At 42.0% G+C, this 10,992-nt stretch overlaps 1 long non-coding RNA gene across 1 annotated transcript in view; it reads left to right on the forward strand.

Moving 5' to 3' along the window:
• The first annotated feature begins 8,907 nt into the window (after positions 1–8,907).
• The window catches only part of LOC116700685 (uncharacterized), a 27,305-nt gene continuing 25,220 nt past the window's right edge, over positions 8,908–10,992 (forward strand). The window contains exon 1 of the long non-coding RNA XR_004334707.1: positions 8,908–8,944. This is a non-coding gene — a long non-coding RNA (uncharacterized LOC116700685). The remainder of the gene's footprint in view (positions 8,945–10,992) is intronic.

Here is a 10,992-nt window from a genome sequence, read left to right on the forward strand (position 1 = left end):
AGCGCTTTGAGTAGTTGTTAAGACTAGAAAAGCGCTATATAAATACAGCACATTTACACCTGTGGGAGGATCCAAAGGGGTCACATGGGTGGCAGCGAAGGTCAGGGGCTTTGACGGACCAGACCCGGGCAGCAGAGGCTGGCTCTGGGGACGTGTAATGTCACCTCTCTCTGTGGGGGAAGGAGCCGGAACTTGTGCGGGAGGTGGAGCGCTACCATTAGATCTGGTGGGGATCACCTCTACGCACAGTCTCGGTTTTGGAACCGTACTCCTGGATAGGTTGGACTCTGTCCTACTCCGGAGTTGCCCATGATGTGACTCTGCGCGTTGGAGTTTACCCCGTGATGAGAGGGTTGATGGGGGGGAAAACTCTGACTGTTTTTTGTGCACAAACAACGACCTTTAATGGAGTCCTGTTGGGGCTCCAGTAGGGGACTCCATAGTTCTGCTGGGGACTTCAACGCACACGTGGGCAATGATGGAGATACTTGGAGAGGCGTGATTGGGAGGATCTGAACTCCCTTCTGAACCAGAGTGGTTGTCTGTTGTTGGACTTCTGTGCTAGTCATGGATGTCCATCACAACACCATGTTCGAACATAGGGATGCTCATAAGTGTACGTGGTACCAGCACCCTAGCCAAAGGTCAATGATCGATTTTATAATCGTTTCATCTGATCGAGGCCGCAGTGCGGGTGAACTGGGAACGTCTGGAGGAGGCCCTGTCCGCGCGACTTTCAACTCACACCTCCGGCGGAGCTTTTCGTGCATCCCTGTGGGGCTGGGGCATTGAACCTGAGTGGACAATGTTCAAAGTTTCCATTGCTAAAGCTGCGGTGGCGAGCTGTGTCTTAGGGTCTTGTGCCTCAAGGGCGGTAACCCACGAACACGTGTGGACACCGTGGTCAAGCCGTCCGACTGAAGAAGGAGGAAGGAGGACTCCGGAGGCAGTTGGAGGGTACCGACGGCCGAAGGGCTGCAGTCCTCCGTGACAGAGCAAGCAGCGGTGTGGGAGAAGTTCGAGAAGACATAGAAGACTTTCGGTCGGCACCAAGATGCTTCTGAAAACCTTTCACCACCTCAGGAGGGGAACGAGGATCATCAAGCTTTTTTACAGTAAGGATGGGACTTGTTGACCTCAACTGGGGGATAATAGAGCGTGGAAGAGACTTTGAGGAACCTAAATCCAGCTGACACGCCCTCTGTGGTAGAGGCAGAGCTGGAGGATGATGGGGGATTGTCATCAATTTCCTGGTGGAGGTCGCTGAGGTAGTTTAAACAACTCCACAGCGGCAAAGCCCCAGGGATTGATGAGATCCGTCCAGAACTGCTGAAAAGCCCTGGGTGTGGGAAGTTCTTGTTGACACGCCTCTTCAACATTGCGTGGAGGTCTGGACGGTGCCTAAGGATGGCAGACCGGGGTGGGGGTTCCCCTCTTCAAAAAGGGGGACCAGAGGGTGTGTGCCAATTACAGGAGTATCACACTTCTCAGCCTCCCTGGTAAAGTAAACTCCAAGGTGCTGGAAAGGAGGGTTCGGCCGATAGTCGAACCTCGATTGAAGGAACAATGCGGATTCCGTCCTGGTCGTGGAACAACGGATCAGATCTTTACTCCGCAAGGATCTTGGAGGCCTGGAGTATGCCCAACCAGTCTACATGTGTTTTGTGGTCTGGAGAAGGCATATGACCGGGTCCCCGGGAGAAATTGTGGGAGGTGCTGCGGAGTATGGGCGAGTGGGTCCTTCTCAGGGCCATCCATCTCTGTATGGGGGGCGTAGAGCGGTTGCCTGCCAATCGGAAGTTGGTGGTCGATCCCTGCCCCTGCAGTCATTGTCGAAGTGTCCTTTGGCAAGACACTGAACCCCAGTTGCCCCCGTGCTGCGCACGAGTGTGTATGTGTGGAATGTTTATCTGATGAGCAGGTGGCACCTTGTACGGCAGCCCGCCACAGTGTATAATGGGTGTGAATTTGAATGTTCCCTGTAGATGTAAAAGCGCTTTGAGCAGTGTTAAGACTGGAAAAGCGCTATGTAAATACAGTACATATGACCAAAGAGAGAGCTGTGTCGGGTTGTCGGCAGTAGTCGGATTCGTTCCAGGTGAGAGTTGGCCTCCGCCAGGGCTGCGCTTTGTCACCAATCCTGTTTGTATATATATGGACAGGATATCGAGGCGTAGTCGGGGCGGGGAGGGGTTGCAGTTCGTGGGCTCGGGATCTCATCGCTGCTTTTTGTGCAGATGATGTGGTCCTGATGCATCATCGGTCTGTGACCTTAAGCACTCCTGGATCGTTCGCAGCCGAGTGTGAAGCGGCTGGGATGAGGATCACACCTCTAATCGGCCATGGTTCTCAGCAGGAACCGATGGTGTGCTTCTCGTGGTAGGAGTGAGTCCTTACCCCAAGTGAAGAAGTTACCTTGGGGTCTTGTTTGCGAATGAGGGGACCATGGAGCGTGAGATTGGTCGGAGAATCAGAGCAGCCGGTGCGGTTTTACATTCGCATACACAATCACTGCACACAGCACTGTTGTGACGAAAAGAGAGCGGCCAGAAGGCAGCTCTTGATCTACCGGGCAATTTTCGTTCCTACCCTCACATATGGTCATGAATGCGGTCATGACCGAAAGAATGAGATCCAGGGTACAAGCGGCCGAATGGGTTTCCTCAGAGAGATAGGGTGAGAACTCAGTCATCCGAGAGGAGCTCGGAGTAACGCTGCTCCTTATATATATATATATATATATATATAATATATAATATATATATATATATTTAAATGTATCTCTGAGAGCTCCTTCCCTTGTTGTCAGCAATAACTATTATTAGATAAGATATCTGACAAAACAGAAAAGATCTGTGTAGGCTGATAAAAGCCCAAGACGCCTTAGAGATCATTAATTATGAGACAAAAGCAGTTTCTTCAAAACGCCTTCAGCTTACAATACGACTTCTAGGACCCCACCCTGAATGTTTTCTCAGAAGCCCCAAATCATTTAGGTTTTTAAAATTACTTTGTGTAATTTCTCCTCAGTCTCTCTGACTGTCCGCAAATCAATGGAGCAAACTTCTGTTACAGAGGAATTATCTCCATACTTCTGTGAACTCCACAAAATAGGTTTCAAGTTAGCAATACAGTTTATGCCAAATCTCTACCCAACCTATGTTTTGTAACTTGAAAATAGAAACATTGGATACTTTTGCCTCTTCTTAGGTGGCAGGAGTGAAAATGAGTCATCCTCAACATTTGTTGTTTTTCTGATTTCAGATTGTTGAAGACAGTTGGAGAAAAGTACATACAATAGAATGTTGGCTTTACAGTTTTATTCTTTTCCTCTGCAACTATTGTGTTTTTCTCAAATGAGATAATTTGGAAACAGATTTTAGGCTTATATTATCAAATGCCGAATGTTTACAATGTCTGGTCTCCACCCCTGTTGTTCAAATGATGTAGATTTATGTGGGATTGACTCTTCTCCTGTCCATCTTCCATTGTGGTTTGTATCGACAGTAGCATTAAGCATAAGCAAACCGGAGGTTTTCAATTATAAAAGCCTCCAAAATAAAAGCATATGCAATGCGGCATGGCTGTTACACCACCCTCAGTGAAGGCACAACTGGTACTGGTAAAAAAACTGCTCGCACATCCAGGACAGAACTAGGACCTCTACACCTAGTCAGTGCAGGAAGAAGGCCAACAGATTATTAAAGACCTCAATCAACCAAAAAAAAACAACATTATCACACCTGGTCCTACATTGCCAGGCTCTGGGACAGATTCATACATTTTTTAATAATGAAAAAATTGTATTTTTTCTGTCTTAGATTCTTTCTCTCTTAGATTTTTTTTAAGTACTAATGAACATTTAAAAAGAACTTGAGATCTAAGATTTCCCAGCTTGAGATCTAAGATTTCCCATTTCCAATGACAGTAAGTAATATTCATATGAAACAATTTCGTTTTAAATAATGTCTTATGTATTAAAATAGCTCGTTTTACGTATCTCAGCTTCATGAATTTTAATAATCACTTATATTGTAATTATTTTTATTGTGAAGATCATAGCACTTTTCCTATATTTTTTTAGCCTCCTATTAATACTTATCATGAATCCCAAATTTATCTACGGGTACTTAAAATGCCAGTAGTTGCAGAAACACCCAAGTATCCAAATGTGCTCTTCTAGTCGTTACAACATAGAACACAACAAACAAAGAAGAAGAATTCAAAAGCTGACGAGGGAGACATTCAGTTGGCAGTGACCATACATAGGCCGGCACTATCAACGTTTCCCTCATCATTTTTGTCATCAAAAGCATTTTATGTTGACAATTGGAAACGGAGTTGCTGTTCTTTCTGAGTCAAACCTGACATTAGTGACAGCTTTCAGAGCACCAATGCAGGGTGCTTCTGTCATTGTGTGTTTCGGTTCCTGAAAATATTGCTTCATACTCCTATTGGCCCTCCTACCGCTGGAACAACTGCATCAAGCCAGCCAGAACAAAGGCAGACAGTACAGGAAGTAAATAGCCTTCCTTCAGATTAAAGCAATGAACATGTACCTAACATTGTTGATGAAAAGGACATTGTTGAACATGGACAAGAACATTAGAATAACATGCTTGACTCAAACCTTGAATGCCAAAATTCAAGAAAATGAGTAAATATCGGCAAACTGCATATTGATTTAAATGTTGTTCTCATGTGAGTTTTATTTTGAAATGCACCAACAATATGCATTTCTTTTTTTAGAATAGCTAACTTTACACTGATTTGGCTGTACAAACATGCCTACGGTAAACGTCGTCGGCGTTAATCCAACTCCTCAGACAGCAGCTTGGGAACAGCTTTTATAAAACTCTATAAAATAGGAGGATTTTAAGTGAGTAACGGGATTAACACGCTGGATACTTTTCTTGCCACTCTTTCCCTTTGGACTCTTGGACACTCCTTATTTTTGTTCGCTGCTGTGGACCGAGTTCAGCAGCGATCCCAGCAGACGTTCCCTGGTGGTTTGGTAAGTTAGTACTTTCCCCCCGCTAATAATCGATTTTCGTGAGTTCGTGAAAGCTACAATGACCGTAAAGGGATCCTGGGTCTGGGTTTCACGGCGTGTGTGAGTTGCTCAGGCAGCTCGTCAGAGCTCTTAAATTCAACCAACGGAAAACAAAATTGGTTGGTACCTTAACAACACAAAACCATAAGTAACACCAGATCATCGCAGCATCTCACAAACAATTAGCACCCAACTCCATATACAGTAGAGTAGATCACAGGACAACCGTGATAACCCGTGTAAAGTAGCCTAATCCTTAATCTGACCACAAAATTAAAAACTACCGCAGTGTGTTACATGTAATCAGGTGCAGTTTAATTTTCATTAAATTACGAATTTTACGTGTGAAATCACATGATCATCAGTGGACAAAAACACTTCTGGGGAAGACAACAGCATGCGTAAAGACCGGGTAAACTGTCAATCAGGACCAACCCCACAAATCATTGAAGCCACCCAGGAGGCTAATACAATAGGCCCTAAGCATTTAAAACTAGTATGAGTGTGTACAGGCTTTCTTCTGATGGGAATAGTCAGTAGCCATGCTCTCATAATAATAATATCTGTTAAATCAAATAACACTGAACTTTTCTGCACTGAATTGTAGACCCTCTGAACCTTCAACACGGTGGTCCTGAACCTCTTTCACAACAGGCCTGTTACGCATCAGTCAAAGACAAAGAGACCTTTGAGGCTTCTTTGAACAGTAAAAGGTAACTATAGCACTTAAAGAGAGAACCTCCACCAAACATGCCCTATCTCACAATGTTTGTGTATTAACTATTTTGTATTATTTTTTTAAACTAAAGATGAACATACAATTTACAACATGAACACATTCCCGCCCTTCCCAAACCCCACCTCACCCCACTAGTCATCACCACATATGTCGTAGGCCTTGGTTGTCAACTAAGCACAATACAAGATAAAAATAACCATATTGTCTAGACAATACAATAAAATATATCAAAAATACAAACAAACTGTAAACTAAATGGACATATTTTGTATGTGTAATAAACTAATAAGCAGTAGTGCTGAATGGAGAAGTGGCTGATGGCATGCCACTGTGGTACAGCGGCAATAGCCGATCCTCTGGCAGCTTTGTTGCTCACTCCCATGGCATGTGCAGTTATCAGAGTGGCATGCTGCTTGTGTTCCATTAACACCTTTAGAGGTTTGTGGAAGTGGTAGGCAACTGTCAGTGACAACAGTAAGTAATCTGATAAATCCTCGCTGATGTACACACAGTTGATATCACCACCTTTGGGTGCACACAATCTATTTAAATTAAGGCCCCCAGGAAGTGTGCTGGGCTTTGAAGCCATTTGACACAGCGGCCAAACAGTGAAATTGCAACTTCCTTGTCCGTCACGTGATTTTAATGGGCATAAGAATACTTTCCCCCATAACTTACATGAGAAAAGACGCTGTAATTAGTGGATGTTTTTCCAGCATCACAACCTCGCAAAACTATCAGAATTTTATTCAGTTGAGGAATCTGTTCGACAAACAACAATAAAATTCAGCCAGAAGAGCAGAAAACTAAAATCTATCTATGGATAGGAACCAAACAACAGAAACCTGACTGATAGTAACTACCCAAAAGCCACTTTTACTTTCTTCAAATGACGTTTTGGGTTCAGTCTATAACATGGCAACTGCTCTCATGCCGAAATCCTGGAGACGAGGACCGACCGAAGTAAGGGTCGGATTTTAGGCATTTTTGATGCCATCCAGGATGCAGTGGGGCCAGTAAACAAGCGGCTGCTGATCGGCGGACTGTGGAGAAAACCTGGAAACTCATGGATAAAGTTGTAAGTTTTAAGTTATAAACCCATCAGACCTGTCTGCCAAATGGTAGGAGGAACTTTGTTGTAGATGCACATGTAGAGATGGGCTAATGCTATGGGTGCACAAGTGTTCTTTGATCATTTTTCTGATTGTGACTCAGTTAATTAATTCATTTTTTATACCCTCTAATGTTACACATGGCTGGTACATATTTGTCAAAATCTATAATAACCATTGATGTGTGTCCAAGAACAGTATATCACGATTTGTTAAACCTCATTCAACCAGATTCTAAAAGGTGCTGGCAATATTGTTAGTGTGTTGGCTGAACAAAGTTAATACCTAGATTGTGTCTTTGCAATAAAGATAATAGGAATTTGCAAATGCTAAATTACATTATGGACCTGATGACACTCTAGATTTTGCCTTAAGCAGATAAACAGATTTCAGAGCTCACTTTTTCTCATGTGTAACACAAATAAATGTTGGAGCAAGTAGTCATTAATGGATTTCTTTGCCACAGGTCCGCCTTTGCCAAAATCCTAGACTCCACTGAAAAACAGCCCCACCTTACATCGGATATCTTACCTGATGCCTACCACACCTTCGACTTACCTAGGAAATATGAAGAGAACCAGAGACTCACACAGCTCAGTGAGAATGAGTTCTTTAAAATCTACATTGAAGCCTTATGAGGAAATCCAAACGGGCCATCCGGCTCTTCAAAGAGGGAAGGAGAGATGTATGAGGAGCAGTCCACAGGACAGGTAGTGAACTTTTGATAAACATATTTTTATCTTGATTATAATTTACTTCATAGAGGCTTTTTTGATGACAATGGATGGGGACCAAGCTCATGTCGGACAGAGGAAACCCACCTCAAAGTTTACAGGTTTATGGATTACATTTATTTAGCTGACTTTGAAGATTTAATTTATTTATGTACCAAGGCACAGTATAAACCAAGTTTTCACCTGTGGTGGAAGAGGTTTGTTTTTTTTTCTGTGCAGATGTGATGTCAATGGGTGCTGGTTCCGTCTTGTGGGGCCAGAAAGCCAACAGTTGTGACTTTGTAGAGCCCCTTTGTAGTGAAGGCAACAAGCTGAAGAACCACTTGATCTGGGGTAAACTTTCTTTAGGTCCCTATTCCCAAGGCGTGTGTCAGTATTCTGTGGGTTTACGCATGCAGTAAATGTTGCAGAAAGCCTTTTATTTAGTATCACTGCCCTATTAGTAATATAACAGACAGGATATGAGTTGAAACATTAGTGCCTCATTCTTACTCACTGACAACCTTGTCACAGTGGCAAGAGATGACAGAACTGTCATCTCTAACTGACAAGGGTTTTCATCAGCATTTTTATTTTGATACATAACTGATGAAACATGGATTTATAGCTCTGGTTTTCACTTCACATGTGCATCTATTTTGATTAACATTTACTCATTTACTCACCGGTCACATTCGGCTGTGGCTCAGTTTTATATGGTCGCCTGCCAATCGGAAGGTACGCTCCCTGGCCCTGCAGTCCCTGTCGAGTGTCCTTGGGCAGACATTGAACCCCAAGTTGCCATGCTGCTTTGGAGTGTAAATGTGTGTGAGTTGTTTATCTGTGAGCAGGTGCACCTTGTACGCGGACACGTATATGAACTGTGGCCGAGTAGGAATGGGATATGTTTTCCTGTACATGTATAAGCGCTTTGAGTAGTCGTAAAGACTAGAAAAGCGCTATATAAAGAACAGTCCATTTACATTTGGACTTGACATTAGCACCCCGCCTACCCACGAAATCTGGGAAAATTAGCTAGATGGGGTTTTAAGCCCTCGTGTTGACTTCCAGGAAGGGCTCGACCGTTGACATCAGGACACCTAACCTCATCTATACCTGCCACACTGTTTTTTTCCGTGTTCCTCCAAATTTTTTAGCACTCTATCTCCCGGACCCCTCCCGAAACTCCTTAATAAATATTGACCAATATGTTTGTTTGTTGTTGACAAGTTGCCAATTTAGTGTAAAACACCTCCTATTTACACAATCAACCTCACCATATACATGTTCACCCATTTGTCACCTCAACCTGGCAGCCTATAACCCAGTTGCGCAGTTGATCTATGCGCAAGCTTCGCGGAAAGTTCAGACCCAAAGCCACCCAAATGGCAAGTGAAGGTGTGGTTTCCGCAAGAAATCAAATATAGCTGTAAATTCGTATCAGAGTTGGCACAACAATTTACATGCTCTTACTTAGTGATATTGACAACCTCCATGCTTCTTGTAAATTGTGTTGCTTTGACTTTAACCTGGCGCTCGGCCAAAAAATGACTTACCCAGCACATTAAAATCAGTGGCACCATCGCTCAGAAGAGGCACATAGGGCACACAGACGATTTCATCCTTCAAAATCAACCACACCAGTTTGACTTCAAAGTACACTCCCAAGAGGGCACTGGAGAGCAGCTAAATCTGCCACATACAACTACAACGCAAAAATTGAGCACATATTCATGTTTACAAAACATACTGATGTTCACCAAAGAGAGACGTTATTGATACCCAAGGAATGATAAAATATTGATTAATGGGTTTTTACCAAAGTGTTAAATGTGTTTGTATCAAAGAGTTTAAAACTGCAGAGCTGTTTATGTGATTTTTGTTGTTGTAGTACATTACCATGCAAAATATAAAGAAATATTAATGAATTAAGTTTTGTTTTAATTTATATTGCAATTAATAATCACTTAACACTTGTAGTACACTTAACAGTTTTTTGCCGATGGCTACACACTTGTTCCGCTATGTGGCTCACTATGTCAACATCTTCACACAACTAATAAGACGATAAGATAAAAATGAAGATAATATCTCACTTCTATGTCACAATGCAACTGCAATTTAAACGTAACATCCTTTTCAAATGGCATTTTGCAGCAAAGTGTAAAAAAAATGCACACTTGATTACTCTTTCAAAGCAGCAACACACACTGGTTTTTACAACAAAAATACAAAGAAAAGTGGATCCAGTACAGTAATCATACAAAATAAAATATAATACATATATTGCAGTAAAATTGCAGTGCAAACAGGGGGGATGTTGATTTGAATGAAAAATGAATTAAAATTGTTAAAAAAAATTAGTTTGTGAGATAGTTTATGGTCCGGCCTTCTGTTAGGTCTGGCCACAACAACTCAGCAAGGTTATAATCGTTATGAAAACAAACCAAATATAAAATAGGTAACATTTCCATTACTGAAATAAAATAAAAATGAGGCATACAAAAAACAATAACACTAAAACTGTATTGTCTATTTGCAAAACTAAAATAAAAAAAAAATGTATTAAGTTCTCCAGGTAACACGGCCAGGCAGCATGACAGAAGAACCATAGGACAAAGAACACTACAACGGGCTTTGAGCTGCGACCAATAGCTGCTGGTTAGTAATATGCAGGAACACCAAAAACGTAAGAAGCTTGGGATATATGTGTATTGATGCTGATGTCTACACAACTGTGAGTCAATTGACTTCAAAAAGTTCACCACTTTACTCAAGTGTAAGTAAGTTCAAAACTCCTGTTCATGTATTCTTTAGTCTATTGACCATCTAGGTTTTTAAACCTCAGTATAATTCCTCAGTTGGATTGAGGAATGGGGATTAGGGGTCAAGTAGATACCTAGAGTGCTGGTGATGGAGAACCTCTTGCAGACAAATGGTGATATTTCCCCAATTTCAGATAGTGTTTTGCATTGTGAATAAAGTATTTTGCCAATGATTGCTAGAGTTTTCATTCTTGAACAAAGTGTTTAATGTAAGAAACAATGGGTAGTGTTTTGCTAAAAGTGTGTTGTAGGATTGCAACAAAGCGCAAAGCGAAAATGCGTTTGTACTTTTGGTGCCTTTGTTAAGGAACGGTTACAAAGTTATGGCTTTGATGCTTTTGTCTAAGCATTCATTTTCAATCAATCGGCAAAACTGAATTCTTATACACACCGCATTACGTATGCAAAAGGACTCTTTTTATGTGCTTAACAGTTGCAGGTTTTCACAAAAGAATTTACACAATCATATCGAGCTTAATATTTTTTAGGCCTATATTGTTTATGTAGTCTTGATTTGTACAGATTTAAAGAGTTTTTAATCTGTTCTGCA

Source organism: Etheostoma spectabile, chromosome 13 (genome assembly GCF_008692095.1).
Source record: "Etheostoma spectabile isolate EspeVRDwgs_2016 chromosome 13, UIUC_Espe_1.0, whole genome shotgun sequence".
In the NCBI taxonomy this organism is placed as follows: domain Eukaryota; kingdom Metazoa; phylum Chordata; class Actinopteri; order Perciformes; family Percidae; genus Etheostoma; species Etheostoma spectabile.